The sequence below is a fragment of the Mustela nivalis genome (genome assembly GCF_964662115.1).
Source record: "Mustela nivalis genome assembly, chromosome: 18".
Taxonomy (NCBI): Eukaryota; Metazoa; Chordata; class Mammalia; order Carnivora; family Mustelidae; genus Mustela; species Mustela nivalis.
In genome coordinates this window covers 28,274,890-28,293,306 of record NC_139037.1, presented here as the reverse complement: position 1 = coordinate 28,293,306, position 18,417 = coordinate 28,274,890, and the positions used below count along the sequence as shown (strand labels likewise).

Below are 18,417 nucleotides of genomic sequence, written 5' to 3'. Positions count from 1 at the left end.
TACCAGTCATGAAGGGACAGGGGACAGAAAAGCAGGGGACAGAGCAGTGTACACTTTGATATTTTTAGGTTAAATAAAAATATGTATATATTGGTCTATAATTGATATTTTTTATCCTGGAAATATAAGAAGCAGCTAAGACCACTTACCTTTATGGTAAGGTCGAGGGATGGGAGAAAGACTTCCCATTTTAATTATATGTTTATCTTTTGAATTTTTAAAAATGATGTGTGTGTGTGTGTGTGTGTGAGCAACCAACACCTTGGCATTGAGATTATAAACCATTTTGTTTTATGAAGTCCCAGATGTCAGAATATTGCAGAAAAATCTTTGGAGTGATTTTATTCTCCATAAGCTTATCTTCACCATCAAATTACCAAAGGCAAGCTGATTTCTCAACCATGAAATAGCTAGATTTCCCAAAGAACTGTTGTGTCCTCTGGAGCAATAGTGAGCAATTTTGGAGGGTATGGAAAACTTTGAGAATACATGGAAAGCATAGTCAGAAGAATTTAGCTACACACAGGATTCTGGGTCCTATTTCAGAGATTTATAAAACACCTGATAACTATCCATGGACTGTGTGGGTTCAAGGCCCTGAGGTTAAGGATCAGCTGCCCTAGAGAATCTCAAGGACAGGATGCCACTGGTTTTTAATTTTATACACAGTTCTTTGCCTGGACCATTTGGCCTTCAAGAACTTGCTGGGATGCTCCTGTGGGAAGACCTTCCTACCTCTTCCAGGCCCAGGCCAGCTGAATCAGGTGGCCTGCTTTGACAATTACATGGCACTCCATGCTTGTCTCTATAGAGTGTAATATCTATCATGCTGTGTTATAATTGTTCACTTGTCAGAATTAACATCAAGATGGTTGGCTCCTGCTGGGCAAGGGCACTGCTTTTATTGATCTTTCTTTGTTTAATATTTGGAGACCTTAAAAATGCCCAGTAAATGAACACATGAATGAAGGTCCAATATAAATCATCAAATCTTTGTGAATAACTAACTACAAACCTGGCTTAATCTATCCTGGGCAACCCAGCCATCTTTTTCATCCCTTCCTTTTGGAGTCATCTAGAGGCTCTAGAGGAATTAAAATTTTATAACCCAGACCCACATGAACTTTACATGTGATTTCTCTAATCCAGGGCTCTGACTCCTTCCTTTACCCCCCCCCCCCAGCCCTCTGGTAAATTCCCTTGTCATAAGAGGGATGGATAGGGATGGGTCATTCAAGTTAAACCATCTGGGGTTGGAAGAGTAAATATCATTCAGACTGACTACTGACTGGGTTTCCTCTGATCATCACTTATAGGGCGGTGAGAAGGAAGAAGAGAAAATCAGAGTATAATGTCCCATACCAGCATACTCTAGAGGCATTCAATGTCTCATTCCAGACACAGTTCAGCTCTTTCCCCTGTTCTAACCAAAGAGATAATGTTAAGAAGGATAAAGGGTGCCATGTAGCCATAGATCTTAGCGGGAGTTCTAGATCGGCATCCATGAAATCATGACCAGTAAGTTATGTCCTATGACTCAATGCATTAGTCAGGATAGGCTGGGCTATGCTTCAGTAACAAATAAACTTCAAAAACAAAACAAAAAGTGGTTAAACATAATACATGTCTATTTCACTCTCATAAAGTCCTCCATGAGTTGGGTGAGTTCATTAGGGTGGCCGTCCACCATGTACTGACTCTACAACCCAGCATCTATTATTGAGTTGACATGACCAGCTCAACACAAGTTGCCATGATGGGAAGGCAGAGTGTGGAGCATCCATGCTTATGCCTATACTCACTTATGTTACCTCTGGAAGTAACACATGCCAGAACTAGTCATGTGGTCCCAGGCTAAAGGCATGGGAGTTGGGGAATACAGTCTTTAAAAATGAGACTTGCCCAGGGATGCCTGGGTGGCTCAGTTGGTTAAGTGGCTGCCTTCAGCTCAGGCCATGATCTCAGGGTCCTGGGATCGAGTCCCACATCAGGTTCCTTGCTCGGCAGGGAGCCTGCTTCTCCCTCTGTCTCTGCCTGTGCTCTCTCTCTCTGACAAAATAAAATTTAAAAAATCTTAAAAAATAATGAGACTTGCCCAATAAACAGAATCGTCTCTGCTACATTCAGTGACCTCATCTGTAAAATGAGGATATTATCCACCTTACAGCGTGTCTGTAAAGATTAAATAAGAATTCGTGTGAAGAGCTTGACACATAGTAGACACTCACAAAATGGTGTTGGTTATTTTCATTAAGGCCAATAACTCTCTATTTGTTTGACCATTACAGAGGCTTGTTACGTGGTGGGGTCACCATGACTTGGGAGTGAAGCACTGTGATGGGATGAGCTAGCGTGCCCGGCAGCATGACTCTTCACTAGAGGCAGAAACCATGACCTTGGGGTGTGACACACAGGGATCATGGGGCAGTGGGAACCTGTCTGGAAAGGCCCAGAAAGAGATGAGTGGTCATCACTCCCATGTGGTCACATTCCAGTGAGACACCCATAGAGACGGACACAATAATTTCTTGGGTGTGTACCAGCAGCCAACAATAACAGCAAATTCGAACAACACTTCACACAAATAATAAACTTAACTCTTTTGATAGTGATGTGTCTTTCTCTTTTAATTCTCTTTTGCTATCCCTCTAATTTGTTTTGCTATCACATGTGTAACAATTGCTTGATAAAGTTGACCTTATTTTGGTTACATATGTTCAATGTACACAAAATTTCAGAGGCAGGCAGTAGACTTTTAAATATGATGTGATTAATATCTACCTACTGGGAGAAGGGAGGAGAGATAAGAAATTGGGACCTTTATAGGCAACCCTGGAACTAGGTCATCTGATCCTATTACATTCGTGTTTTCCAGTTTCCTGACTGCACTCTGTGTCATTGTAAGCATGAGGCCTCTAAATACAGGGCTCACCACCCAATCGCATGGGTCAGTTAAACCATTTATTTCAGTTATTTTCTCTAAATAAAAATGATACTCACAAAACAATAATCAAATATACAGATTCTCCAGTAGCCTAAAGTATTTCTAGTATTCCTCAGTTCATTCGATTTGACTTCAATTTGTTCTTAAACATGGAAGACCAGAAGCACAAAGAGCTTTGTTGAGAAACTTCCACCACTCAACATGGCCTCTGGCAGACCTTATTCTATAACATTCCATTGGCCCAGTTTAGACCTCAGCTTAACAGAGTGACTATAGAGTGTGGGGCCTTTTAAACACTGTTTTTTGTTTTTTATTTTAGGGAATAATTATCATCTCTTGTAATCTTTTAGGTTTCCCCAGAAAAGCATTCAGCTGCTCCAACAGTCTGGCACGTCACCTAACCCCAAGAAAAACCCACTGGTACACCCAGCACGTGTTACAAGCAGGTACTGTGTGTCTGTTTCTTGGTGCTGTGTCACATTTATGACACACAGCCAGTGAATTCAATCACTTTTGACACATTACACCAGTCTCTGACACGCTGCCGGTGGAAAGGACATGACATACTCAAAATGATATTCGAAATCCTGATAATATACAGAACCAAATAATTGGGATGTAATAACACTTTCAAATGTTCAAAAGTGGTGATAATAATCACTTTCTCCCATTGTGAAAATATATCTTCCTCAGACAAACAACACCTAAGTAATAATGGCTACCAACATATTTAATGCCTGTTATGTACAGACACTGTTATAGGGACTTCACGTACATTATCTCTGGTCCTCCTTGTGACAGCTCTCTAAGGAGGGTACTATCATTTACCACCCCCTTTTACAGAGAAGAAAACCAAGAGCCAGAAAGGTGAAGTGACAGCTGATAAGGGGCAGAAGCTCCATTAACAGCCTTGCTACATACACCTCCTTTGAAAGAAATCTAGAAGTTTCAATGGGCCTTTAAAAATTCGCTCCATTGGGGTGTCTGGGTGGCACAGCGGGTTAAGTGCCCAACTCACGGATTCAGCTCAGGTCATGATCTCAGCGTGGTGAGATGGAGCCCTGTATCTGCTTAAGACACAGGACATGGAGCCTGCTTAAGATTCTCTTTCTCCCTCTGCCCCTCCCTCTGCTTGTATGCATGCTCTCTCTCCCAAATAAATAAAAATAAATCTTCAAAAAAAAAAATTCACTCCCTCAACAAAATTGTATCCCTGATACATGCAACAGAATAAGAAATACGGAACATGCAAATAGTATGCTAGTCTTGCTGCATGAAGGTCATCAGGCAAAGAGCTCAGTTTCTATGAACCTCTGTTTCTTTAACTCTAAAGTGGAGACAATGTCAGCATCCTTAGCACAAACATCAGGAGGCCTGAAGCCTCAATAAGCCCCGGGACCTCAGAATGTGACCGTATTGGACACCTGGGCTTTGAAGAGGTGATAAAGTAAAAAGGAGAACATCAGGGCGGGCCCTAATCCGATCCCACTGCTGTCCTAATAAGAATGGAAATTTGGGTCCACAGAGACACCAGGGATGTACGCACACATAGGAAAGACACAAGGAGAAGAGGGCCATCTGCAAACCAAGAAGAAAGCAGATACCAAGCCAGCCGACACCTTGATCCTGGGCTTCCAGCTTCCAGGAGTATGAAAAACTAAATTTCTGGTGTGGAAGCTACCCGGTTTGTGGCATTTTGTTATGGCAGACCTAGAAAATGAATCCAAACACATTTAAAATGATTAGTGCAGTACCTGGCAAATAATGGGGGCTCAAATGGGTTTTGCTATTAGTTGAGTTGTGATGACGCACAAACCCATAGGCAGACAGCCTTTATTTGGGCTTAAAGAACATGTACCCTGAGGTATTCAAACATGATCTGAAAAACGTTCCCCCCCCAATCAATAGGCTTCATGAAACTTTAATTAAAAGGTTGAATATGGTTCACTTTTCAAACTAAGAAAGTCTAGTGAGTGCGGTTAAGTGTCAGTGACTATGACCTTGCTTCATACTGTGATGTGAAATTGCATGTGACTTTGAAAATCTCCTTTCCTTCTTGGTAGTTACCAGGGCATGTGCAGTAATTGTAGGGTGGAAATGGACACCGGGGACAGTCATAATACACAAAAGTCATAAGGCAAAGAGGATGGGAATATCTAAACACAAACCAGTGTGGATCAAAACAAGGAATGCGCTAAAATTTTCTTGATGTAAGCTGGATGAGAGCTGGCATATACATGCCTTCTCAGGGGCCAGTTCCAGGCACTTGTCTTGGACTTTTGGGTTAAGAAAGGTTCTGATGTGGGGCGCCTGGGTGGCTCGGTCAGTTAAGTGGCTGACTCTTGATTCGGGCTCAGGTTATAGATCTTGGGGTCCTGAGTGGGGCCCCTCGATCAGTGGGAACGCTTCAGGGTTCTCGCTCTCTCTTTGCTCCTTCCCCCTCAAATAAACAAATAAGGGGGTTTTGTTTTGTTTTGGTTTTGTTTTGTTTGTTTGTTTGTTTAAGACATGTTCTGATGACATATCTGGGCTCAGAGAGGAGGGCCACACTGGATGAGGGACACTGTTTGAACCTGGGGGGAGGAGTGCGAGGGTAAGTGAGCTGAGCCACTTGAATATGGTTACTAATTGGATCTGGAGATTGGTTAATGGCCCCTCCCGACATTTCTGTTACAGGCTTAAGGCCTATCAGATCCAGGCTGCTGTGCGTATTACATGTAGTTGAGTACCATAACTCAGCAATTCCAAATGCACTGAAAAGTAAATGTTTTTCTTTAAACAGAGATGTCTTGTGACATTCAAGCTTTGTTATTGAAGAACATAAGGAAAACATTCAGTCTTGAGCTAACAAAGTCCATCAGCTGAATCACTTGTCAGGTTGTTCTAATTCGAGCTGACTAGCCCAGAGAATCACACATTTTTAGAGAAGACACATGTTTTTCCCCCAAAAGTCAGCATGGTGGCTTTTTGGTCATCACCAAAAATAGTGTTGTAGCTCGTACGCTTGCCGCAGTGGCTTTACAATTTCTAGGGACTATTTAGCTGCTAATACATGCATATTATCTTGGCGTAGGCTAGGTCATCGGATGCACTATCCACTGAGCTGTCCCCTGGAATGGGAGAGGGAACCTATTGGCCTCATCACGCCCAGGCTCTGTTTGCTTCTATTCTAAAAACCAAGCTCACACGGTCACAGTGAGCCCTTCCCTCGGTGACCCCATTAGAGAAAGCCACTGCTAATGATTCACAATTAGCACTGACAATCCCAAGTGCCAAGTTGTCTAAGGAAAGGTGCTAAGAAGACTAAGAACCTGAGTGTAAGCCCCAAATGGGCCAATTGGCTTCACACAGAGAAACATCGGCCACAGTCCTCCCTCCCCCACCGCATGGTTAGAAGGGGGAAGGCCAAAAGGACTGACTCACGTCAAGCTCAGACCACTGTGGAGCAGCTCCAGGAGCAGGGGCTGCGCAGAGGGCCCCACCCTTTTGTTCCCCAAGAGAATGGTAACTCAGTGAGATTCAAGACTCAGTACATACCACTTTAGTAGGAAAACAGAAGGGCTCCAGTGTGCGACATAAGTCATCATGTATGACTTACATACATGATGCCCATAGCATCTAACACAGTTCCTCACACTCCGAGATGTATGACCAACAGTTCTTGCCTGACTCCATTTTAATTAAACATCAGCCAACCACTGTTCATTCGGTCTAACAAAGTCTGCTAACCTCCAGTTGGTTGGACTTAAGGCAGCTGCTGTCGGAACCAATCATACTGAGCTAGACATTCTGCCCCATGATAGCAGATCTAAAAAAAAAAAATATCAATGACTCTACTACTTCACATGTTCATGCAATATATAAAGTAGGACAAAATACCATGGTGCTGGTTTACGTCCAACAGGGAAAACTATGGAGAAGACTGTATTGCTGCCTTGGAGCTCAGAGAAACTCACAGGCAGAAGAAAAAAAATAAACAAATAAAAACTTCACCAGTCTAGCCACCATTAAGGCTGCTCAGATCAGGGGTTGTCTGGCTTATGCCAGACTCATTCATTCTTACTAGCTACGCACAGCGAGGGTTTGCAAACGACCCATTTCCTACGCCATTCCGTAAGCAGCGCCTTGGCAGTCTGGTTTTGTGTGCCACCAGTGGAATCGTCCTCCTGTGGCAAACACTCTGGGTGGCTGCTTCCTTCCTGGGATAGGCAAAGAGATAGGCTTGTATATGTAACAAGGATTTCCTTAACTGATTCAGCATACCTTGTGCTTCTGGCCCATGACCCTTCCCAGTTGAAATCGCATTTAGCTATGCTTTTTAAAATGTGGTTTCTAAGAGAACACAGTCTCTCACTCAAATATTGGGGCTTCTAGCATGTTCTCTGAAGACAACGCCTCAAGTCCCTTTGCACTTCTGTCTCCTATGTGGCTCTAAGAAGCCTCGAGAGCACAAGGATGGAAAATGAATTCAGGCAGCGTAAGTGGTAACCCTGTCCACCATTTCCTCTTCACCGCAGCCCCGTGGAATGCTTTTTGAAGTCAGGAGGAGCTCTGTGGGAGGGGAGGGCTGACTGGGACTACCAGCATGCAGAAATGTTCAGCTCCTTAACATGGGGCCACATGTGGCAGCTAGGAAAACATCGCCAGGATGTGAAACCTACTTACTTCAATGGTATTCCCCTTGCCCTCTAAGCTTTTCAAGCTTAAGGAACTGTAGGAGTAGATGAACTTGGGGGGAAAGGTGCTTTCAGTCCAGGATTCGTTCTGTACAGTAACTCTTGGAACAGGGCCCTGCTGCTTTTATTCCACTTGGTCGCCACTCGGGTCTGCAGTCTCAAGCTGCTGGAAGGCTGCGTGTAACACAAAGCCCAGGGGCACTGGGGGCTCTGGAAAGCCGGCAGCCGGAATCTTCGGTGTTTTGCATTAGTGGGCAGTCAAAAAGAAATATTTGCTAGGATAGGTCCCTCCAGGGTCTTTCTCAGGCTATGTGCTATACTTATTTGAGTTATTTCAGATCTGTGCATTTGCTGAAGATGATTTGGGGCTGGCTTTTGTGCTCCTCTTTGCCTCAGGAAGCCACAGGTTCGAGTCCTGCTATCCTGTGAGGCATCAGCCACATAGCGCTGGTGTTCATGCCAGGAAAGACTGGTGGCTGGAAATGTCATTGCTCTTCTGTGCCAACAAGAGTTGGATCGGATAGATGACCTCTGCGCACTTTCCTTCCTCAGAGATGTCACGACTCCAGGCAGCGATTCTGCGATGCAGCCACGGAAAACAGCTGGCATTGGACCAGCGCCGGTCTTCGAGTTCACAGATGCAATGAACTTGGGTTCTAAGCCTCCCTTTTTACTTGTGAAATTGGAATAATGGTGGTACTCTACCCCCCTGCAGGAATTAAATGTGATCGTGCAAGTTACATGTGTATCGTGGTGCTTGGCACGCAGTGTTTGTGCTATAAATGGGAGTTCTCACTATTTGACACTGTGATTCAGCTTCCAACCCCAGAGCACAGATCTACACACTTCCCCCTGAGAAGAACAGAGATTCACTTGTCACAGCTGGAACACAGATGTGGAGCAAGGAGAGGAGGAATGAAGGGGGTGGGAGAAGCAGACAGACTCTTCCTCTCCCCACGGATCTCAGTGTCACTCCTTCATAAAGTGGTATGCTGTTCCAGATCTGGCAACATTACAAGGTGACAGAGGTGCTTCTGGTGGCAGCTTCCTCCAGGCCAGGCGCATGGAAAACTGCACACGTTCTCCAGCCTAGAAAAATCTAGCCCTGCTTTGGTTAGTCTCACTTATTCTTTCAACCAAGATGTACAAAACTGGTGCTAGAATCTGAGTAGCGTGATAATAAAAGACACAGCTTTCAGCTTCCAGAGGAGGAGACGATCCAGGAGTGAGAAAACAGAGACCCAGGAGGAACTTTCTGAGGAGGGGATAGCTGAGCTAAGGCCCTGAAGGAAGAGGACATGAGCTTGAGGCACAGCAAACACAAGACCTAGATGCCGAGAAAAGCACTGGGAGAAGTAGGAAAAGTCCATCAGCAACAGCGAAAACCCCTGGGGGGTGGCTCACCAGGTATCTGTGGTCTTTCCAGAATCTTCCACCTGGAGATCATTACCTCACCCTTCACAAGCAGCCAGCAACACTTATAGCTTCTCAGCTCTGTAATTACACTGAGGTGGATCAGACCCAAGTGACACGAGGACTCAGAAGTTTGCAACAACTGGAAAATGACCACCAGGGTGACCTTCCTGTGCCTCGGTTCAGCAAATAAGAAGGGGGTGGGGGCTCGGGTATGGGGTTTCACACACCTTTTTACTTGCCTTGTCCCCAACTATTTCCTATGAGAGTTCTTTCCTTGGAATTCACTCTATTAACAGGTGCAGAAATTCTAAGTTGTACACTAATCACAGTTAAACAACTAAGACACTTAGTCCTAGCAGTCCTTTTCACTTGGCGTGGGTTAAGCCCAAAGCCAGAAATGATGTCATCCCTAGACTACTGTTTATTCTGCTTCCTGAGCCAGCCAGTGTATGTCCAAGTCTCTATTCACGAATCTGTCCTTCGGGCTGCCCTGTCTTCCCCCCGAGTGAGCATAAATGGAGCACCTGCTCACTGCATATAAGGCACCGTGAGAACAGTCCTCTTGAAAGGGGTAGCACCTGCTCCTATGGCATTTACCAACTAGCAGGACAGGACGCGCTCATAAATCATTTTTGCAACTGGCAATAGCCATCAGGCCAGCCATGGGCCAGAAAGATCAGGACCTTGCTAAAGGAGAGCTTAAGACTGATCTCTCTCTCTGAAACTATCCCATTCCTCCAGGACCCCTTGTGCATCTGTTGCTCTTCCCCAAGGATGTAAGCTCTGGGAGAGCACAGAACTGGCAGAGGATGCTTAGAGGAAAGATGATGTATTTGATTGCGGGTATTCTTTTCACCATCCTGGAGGCCATGCTCAGTGGCAAAAGATGGATGTAGATTCCCGAAAACACTGTGTGTTCTCAGCACCAGGAGCACTCCAGAAACAAGGCTTTTTCTCAGGGCTGTCCTTGCTTCCTGAGCTCTCTTGTTCATCTTAAGCCCAACCAACACTTCACCAGGATTTGACTCTAGTTGGATTTTCTGTGAACTAGTCCTCTTTTCCCCAGGACACGTTCATTCCTTCTCCCACTTCTCACCCCAAACCACTTCTGAGAGGCTTCAGCTGGAAGAATTTTAGGAACTGGGGTCTCATCTCCTTTCATTTCCTTCTGCTTCATTATTTTTTTCTAGAAACTTTCTACATCTGTAACCGTTAGATTGACTCATGATCTTTCAAATCCCCTCTAACAAGTGCTAGACTGCTTGACCTAAACCCTTGACTGAAACTCTTCTAATTTCCCGTTTCTCATGACAGCACATCCCCAATAGAAGTCCTTCATGTGACGGGCCTCCGTCTGACATACTGACATTCCTCAGTGATTGTTCTAAACACCAGCAGGTATTTTACTGGTAGAAAGAAATGATAATAACCCATTTCCCATACCTAAAGTCAATGGATACATTGTACAAATTAGAAGAGGATGCCTCCCCTTTGCCCCGGGAAGCCTGGGGGATGCAGTCAATTAAGTGTCCTACTCTTGATCTCACTTGATCATCCCAAAGTGAAACTCATCTACCAACAAGCTCCATAAATGTACACAGGGCTTCCAATCAATTTTTTAGGAACTTCGTCTTAAATATTATAGCTACATATTGCAAGACATTGGAGGAGATCCTCCAACATGGAAGAAAAACACCCAGACAAACAGAAAAAATGGGATCTGGAAGAAATGGAGACTATGCAGGGAATGAAAGAAAATAGTGTTTAAAATAAAATTATTAACATAAGCCAAGGAGCAAAAGCAGCAACCAGAAGCTGGAGGAGCAAGGGACAGGTTCTCTCCTGGAGCTAGCAAAAGAGACCAGCCCTGCCAAAGACCAGATCTTTAGTCCTGTAAGATTCATTTTGAATTTCTGGCCTCCAGAACTATAAGTGAATAAATAGCTGCTCTTTTAAGCCATTCAGTTTGTGGTACTTTGTTATACCACTGTCAGAAAACTAACTACAGGCCTAGGTATTGAGTATAATTGTAACTTACAAAAGTGAAGTCTAGGAAATCACTAAAAAAAAACAAAAAACAACCCTAATATCATTCATGAGTTAATTTTGCAAACTTCTCCCACTGGCTAGAAAAAAAGAAAAATCCTTCCTAATAGCTCCCCAAATCTATTAGAAGTCAGATAAAACAAGATGGCCTTTTATGACAGGCCTATGTTCAAATTCGGGCTTTCCCAGAATTTGTCAAATGTAAATTATGGATAATAATACTCATATACATTTGTTGTCAGGATTTATCACAGAGTTACCAAATTAAAAATAAAGCAAAAAAATATCCATCAGATTATTAATAGCCTCAGAAATAAGAGAAGATGCTATAGCTATAAAACAAGAACAGGCTGTTACCAAACAGGAGCCATCAGAGTGTAAAATAGAGCTTTTGGAAAAGTGTGACACCTACAGTAAAAACATTTTCAGACAAAAATATTTTATTTCCATGTAGACTTCTTTAGAAAGCAGTGGAAGGATGTGCTCCATGAAAATGAGAAGCAAGAAAGAAGAGGACATAGAACTGAGAAAACAGAGTCCAACACAGAAAAGCAAAAATAGCATCATCCTTGGCTCATGCCCTGTTCCCTCAACTGCAAAGCCAGCAATAGGCAATGCTCAGTTGATCTGTCTCAAATTGCACCACTCTGACACTGACCTTGCAGCCTCCATCTTGCACATTTAAAGCCCCTTGTGATTACACTGGTCCTCCTGGAAAATGCAGGATAATCTCCTTGTTTAAGGTCAGTTGATGAGTGACTTTAATTTCACCTGCAACCTTAATTCCCCCTTGCCACATAATGGAACATATTCACAGGTTCTGAAAATTAGGACATAGACATCTCTCTTTACCATGACTTTATACCTTTCTAAACTATTTGCATTGGTTAATATAAGTCCATATTGCTTTTATAATTTAAGATTAAGAGTTCTTGATAAGGATTATTTTTTTAAATTTAAAAGATTTAAGCTTTCTTTTACATTCTAATGATTAAAAAAAGTGTGATGTTGCAGGATTAGACAAATGGAATATTCCAAAGAACTGGCAATCTGGAGACAGGTGTAGGTGGAATATAGCATTAGCCCAAGGTCATATATGAAACCATGGAGAAAAAAGAACAGATGCTTTACAGAAGGAACCTGTGGTTGTTACCAGAAATAAAAGGTTTAATCTTTATCTCACACCACACACCCAAGTAAATCCCACATGAGTTAAAAATCAAAACATCAAAAAAATTAAAAGTAGTAGAAAATGTAGGAAACCACACTTCTAATCTTGAGATAGTAAAAGGCTTTCTCATACCTCAATTCATATAATAAAATTTGGCAATATTAAAATAAAACCAAGTATATATACAACAACGGACTTAGAAAAAAATTTTTAAAAAGTATAACAAGGAATAAGGGCGCCTAGGTGCCTCGGTCAAGCATCTGATCCTTGATTTTGTCTCAAGTTGTATATACTCTCAGGGTCCTGAGATCCAGTCCAATGTCAGGTTCCATGCTCCACAGGGAGTCCGCTTGAGGTTCTCTCCCTCTCCTTCTGTTCCTCCTCCCACTCACTCTTTCTCTAAAATAAATAAATAAATCTTTTAAAAAAAGTATAACAAGGAGTCAGTAGCCATTCTCAATAGAGATCTTCTGTAATTTGATAGGACGATAATGTTACAGGAAAATGAGCAAAGGACATGAACAGTTCACCTCTCTGAAGAAGAAACCTAAGGGCAATAAATACATAAAACTACATTCAAATCACCAATAAGGAAAGTCATACTACAAGGAAAAAGCACAAGATATTTCTGCAGGCACATTGTATTGGGTAAGAACTCAGACTCTGGTGTGCTGAAACTCTAGGGTTTGAAGTCTGGCTCTGCTGATTTCTCCCTGGTGTTCTTTAACCTTCTGTCCTCAGTTTTCCTCTATGTAGAAGAGGGATGGGGGTAATAATCCATCTTAAAGCTTTATTATAATGATGAAATGAGTTAATATGTGGAAAGTGCTTCAAATAATGCCAGGCGCAGAGTAATCACTAAATATCAGTTCAGGGACACCTGGGTGGCCCAGTTGGTTAAGTCCTAGCCTTCAGCTCAGGCCATGATCCCAGTGTCCTGGGATTGAGTCCCACATCGGGCTCCTTGCTCAATGGGGAGCCTGCTTCTCTCTCTGCCTCTGCCTGCCACTCTGCTTGCTTGTGCTCTCTCTCTCTCTCTCACTCTTTCTGACAAATAAATAAATAAATAAAATCTTTTATAAATAAATATTAGTTCAATATTCTATAACACATGCACAAATACATGCATACCACAAACACACACACCTAGGCACACTCAGAAGTTTGCAGCACTATTTGCCCTAACAAAAAACTGGAGATGATTTTACATGACATCAATAGGCAGTAGATAAATAAATTTCATATCTCCAAAATTTGGAATGGCAATTAGCTATTAAAAGGAAGAAGATCTATGCACCAGTATAGGACGATGTCTATGCACCAGTATAGGACAATGTCTATGACAAATTAGGTGGGGAAAAAACAAGTCATAGACATCTACAAATTCTGTTCTTTAAATATATTATATATAATATATACACATGCATACATACCTGCATGTGAGCATGTATATATGCACAGAAATTGTCATTAATGCTTGACATGTTATCAAACTGTTCGCAAAAGTGACTACCACAGAGGTAAGTTGGGTCAGGGGTGAAGGAGAAAGGGAGAACTTATCCAATAAACTCTTACATTTTTCTTTTCTCTTTTTGTTTTATTTATTTATTTTTTTAAAGATTTATTCATTTGAGAGAGAGAGAAGAGGGCGTGAGCAGAGGGAGAGGCAGAGGGAGAGGGAGAAAGAGAGAAACAGACTCCCCTCTCAGTGTAGAGCCCAACTGGGGCTCAATCCTACAACCCTGAGACCATGAAATCAGGAGTTGGACACTTTATCGACTGAGCCACCCAGGGGTCCCCTCAACTTTTTGTTTTAAAATAAGCATGTACTTTTCTAAAAATTACAAAACATAAAATAGAAGAAAATCACGGTCAGTTTGGATACATTCTCAAAACACTGATATAGAGACAATGGCAAGTGAGAGAAAATTAGGAGATCGAGTCATCCTGCAGCTCACCACCCCCAAGAAAAGATGGAATGAGTGGCAAGGGAATTGGTCTAGTTGTGTTTCAAAGGGTGTCAGTTTAGTTATGGTTTTGCAAACACTTTGAATGTGGGCTAAAAATGTCAAAGTCCTACGTCTTTCAAGGACAAAGACTACAACAAATAGCCTCCATTAATTGTTTCCAATGTCCATACTATTTTGTGAGTTTCACGTCCCCTGGAAAATGTTTGCAAAATTCAAACAACGGGCCTTCAATATTACTTAGATGACATAAACAAATTAAAATAAGGCCAGCCTAAGCCAGTTGTGTTTATCAACCTGATCCCCTCTGAAAATGAGAAATGAAGTCAAATACCCTTTAATGCTATTTATTAGTGGAGTAATATAATACATTTTGACAAGTTGAACAGTTGTAACAGGCAGCTGTTAAAGTCTCTACAGGGCCTGTTTAGAATGAAAACAGGAGGGAGAGACAGCTCTATAACTGGGTTTTAAGAACGGCTCAGCCATCAACTATATCCTAACCAAGTACTTTTATCCAGTTAATTTACGGAAGGAATCCCTTAGGGCCTTCAGCCGTCTACCAGCGCGGCTCATTAGAGCCCAGTATCCAACTTTTCTCATTGTAACATTGAAAGCATTTACGCTTAAAATGTAATTAAACTTAAAACAAACAAGATCTTTATTCCCTGACAGTCCTGCTATTTTTAAATTGACAAAGGCATGAACTTATAAAGGATTATTTAGAAAGTACTATACATTTCAGCCACTTATGGCAAGACATTTGCCCAACTGTTCATCCTGCATGCAATTAGGAATCTAAATACTTGGGTAACGGGTTTCTACTGGGAATTAAACTTGCAGATCTCTTACAAACGAGTAATGTGGTAAGACTTGCTGTCCAATGAGGTGTCTTATTGAAATATCCCAGGCCGGTTCACTTGTCATGGCTGTCGTCTTAGCCACTCGTACTCACAGTGTATAGCTTTCATTACGAAAATAGAAATTTGTGTCCTAAGTGCTGTTACATTACTAATGCTAAATATTTAATTCCCTGGGGTTCCAATTATGGTTGAGCACTGGCAACACTGATTCTACTTTTTAATAACAACTGTAAAAGCAATTTGAGCATTTTTCAATTAATTAAATACATAGTGAACGAGTAACCTCTTGTCATTTTGCCCTCCAGGACCTGAGCTAATTGGTGTAGAATAAAATGTTTTGAAAATTAACTGATATTCTGGTCTGCACAGTTATACCATTAAACTCCGGTCTGCAGAATGAAGTTTGTCTTCTAATAGTTACACTCAGTAGAGTGTGCAGATGTGAGGAAGTACCTACATTTTATGTACTTAACGGTGCCTCTAATTAGAGCAGAGTTGAAAGTCAAGCGTAGCTTCTCTAAACACCAGTCAGTATCAATAATGCTTTGCATTGTTCCCAGATAAATGCAACGGATTTCAACAGAGGAAGGCTCCCCGGATTTCATTCCGGGTATTCACAATTTAGCTTAGCCATTTAAAAAGTTTACCCGTAAGAATTCCTGTCGTTAATTATAGTCACACACACACAAAACCCTCAAAATAAATTCTGACATTTCTGTCACAAGAGAAAGTTCCAAACCAAACGTCTGGGAAAGTTCTTCCTTTTCAACACGCTGTTGCACTTTCTCCTTCTACTGCAGAACAATGTCATAAATAAGTTCTAAATTGGTTTCTCAGCTTTAAAAGTATGGTGAGGATGAATCATAAAAGCAGATGCTGTTTTACCCACATTTTTAAATGAACCTTTTTCTGAAGTGCAATGAAATCTGATTAAAGAGACCATCTCCTTGTAGAAAAACGTCTCTGACAGGTGTTCTGCCAGTTCCGAGTCTTGATTGGGCATAATCTAAAATCCATGCTCGGAAAGTGAATGCCTTTTCGGCAGCTGTCTTTCTAACAGAGATGATCCCCTAAACAGGTTTCACTGAATTAGGAACCTCAGCAAAAGCATTACAGCTCATGGAATAAGACACGGAAAGTGAAATTAATCACTCTGGGAGAGAGGGGGAAAATAATAGGGAACGTGTAATCATTTCCATACCAATTTTTAGGGTTTAAGTCTTTAATATTTTGAAGATTTTAGTAACATCTTTGAGAAATGAACTTTATTACTGGATTAACTTGATAGTACCCGTCTGTTAATATAAATAGATCAACCTAAATTTCTGATTTTTTGAGAACTAAAGTAGATAATGAGAGTATTTTAGAATTTGGGAGGTTGGGGAGACTCCTTGGGAAGCATTTCCAGTCTGCTCGCAAATACACACCTACACATAAAAATGAAAAGAAAAATATACATCTGCTTAAGGTTTATTTCAATAAAGACAGCATCTTATCGGACCTTCAAAACTACCGGCCATAGGCTTAATATGGCCTATCATTAACAATTCTTTTTTTTTTTTAAATCATTAACAACTCTTAAAACAAAAAGCCACAGAATTTGTAAATGACAGATTAAATCCAGCATTGCCAATTATCTTATTTCCAGCCCAAAGAAGAGCTCAAATTTTAAGATCTAAAAATAAAGACACAAGTGGTGAAGATATTGTTTGTATTAAGGAATGGGTAGGAAATGAGTCCAAAATAATTTATTACTTAGTTCTGAAAAATAAGGATTTCATTAACAGTACTAATCTATGTCCAAACACAACTAAGTAAAACAATACAAGGCTCCCTAAAATCCTGGACAGTTATTCACATAATAACCAAAGCATCTGTGTTTTGTCCCAGGATCCTTAAATTATTGACCAGCAGGTCCTTCAGATCCCAGAAAGGCAGGAGCAGATCAGGGCTGGTTGAAGACAACAGGACAACAGACTTTTTCCCCTCAGGATCTATATACTCATCGAATTTCCCTCCTCTCACTTTGGATGATCTCATGCTTGATCTATTCAGAGAGGCCGGTAGCTCCAGTCTGCACATTGGGAACTAAGTTGCACCTATTACCAATTACGTAGGAGCTGGGAGTGTGCGGGAGGGAGCTCACTGGCGGGGGAAGCAGAGGATCTGGGCCCAGTTTTGAAGGCACTCACTGTGGTATGACCTTGGGCAGGTCACTAGGTGCCCCCACACCTCTGATCTCCAGGTACTGACATGTGGGACAATATAATCCTTGCGTTGTTTCAACGACTCGATAAGAAAACATGATGAAAACACTGGAGAAGTGGCAAAGCATCATGGAAACGTTAAGAACCAAGACTTCTTGTCTAACATTCACCTATTGGGACCTTTAACAATGCATTTTTCATTCTGTTATTGTGCAAAGAATGTGAAGTTAAAGATGTATATAATGCATCCATAATCATGTGCATTTAAAAAATTAGAATAACTGGGGACCCAGGGTGGCTTAGTCTGTTAAGCATCTGCCTTCGGCTCAGGCCGTGATCCCTGGGGTCCTGGGACTGAACGGGGAGTCTACTTCTCTCTCTTCTTCTCCCCCTCCTCCCCCCAATCATGCTCTCACTCTTTCTCAAATAAATCAATAAAACCTTGTAAAAAAATCAGAATAATTAAGGACTCCACAGTTTTGACCAGAGATTCTTTTAGAATTAAGGTTTTAGCTTAGGCATTTTATAAAAAAGGAAGAAGAAGCAATAGGATAAAGAAGAAAAGGAAACTATCAGGATATTATCACAATATAGTCATCACTTAATAAACTCTGAACTAAAATGAGGTCTATTTTAAACCTGATTTTCTCTTCTAAGGAGTGTTCAACTAGCTGCCTTCGGTCGCAGACACGAGGCCCAGAGCTCCCTTCTCCTGTAGGGGACTTCTGCAGAGTCCTGCCAAGCAGAGAAGATGTTGAGGGGAGGAGTTAGAGCAGCTGCCCCTCAATTAAATATCCTGTTGGCTAAAATATACAGAGCACAGACATGTGAGGGAACAGGGGTTTCTGGAGGGACAAGAGCAGCTTCCAGTTAATACGCCACTATAGTATGTGTATACACTATAGTATGTGTATACTATATACTATACAGCCCCATCTTTTCTCGGGGCTGCCTGTATTCTAACGAGTGCCATCGCTGGTCCCCAAGTGCACAGAAGCATAAAAACAGCAATGTGAAGGGCAGAAGAAAGATTATGGGTTGGGCGGGTAAGGAATACAGCTGACAGCAACTGAAGAAACAGGACAATGTTAACAAATGAGAAAAAGAACTGAGAAAAATAAAGACTA

The 18,417-nt window shown here is 41.8% G+C and overlaps 1 long non-coding RNA gene across 1 annotated transcript; it reads right to left on the bottom strand.

Moving 5' to 3' along the window:
* Nucleotides 1-12,214: 12,214 nt before the first annotated feature.
* On the bottom strand, nucleotides 12,215-18,021 carry LOC309853726. The gene is made up of 2 exons (XR_014305900.1): nucleotides 17,930-18,021; nucleotides 12,215-12,652 (listed from the first exon to the last, which is right to left on the bottom strand). It is a non-coding gene; the product is annotated as an uncharacterized lncRNA (long non-coding RNA).
* Nucleotides 18,022-18,417: the final 396 nt, after the last annotated feature.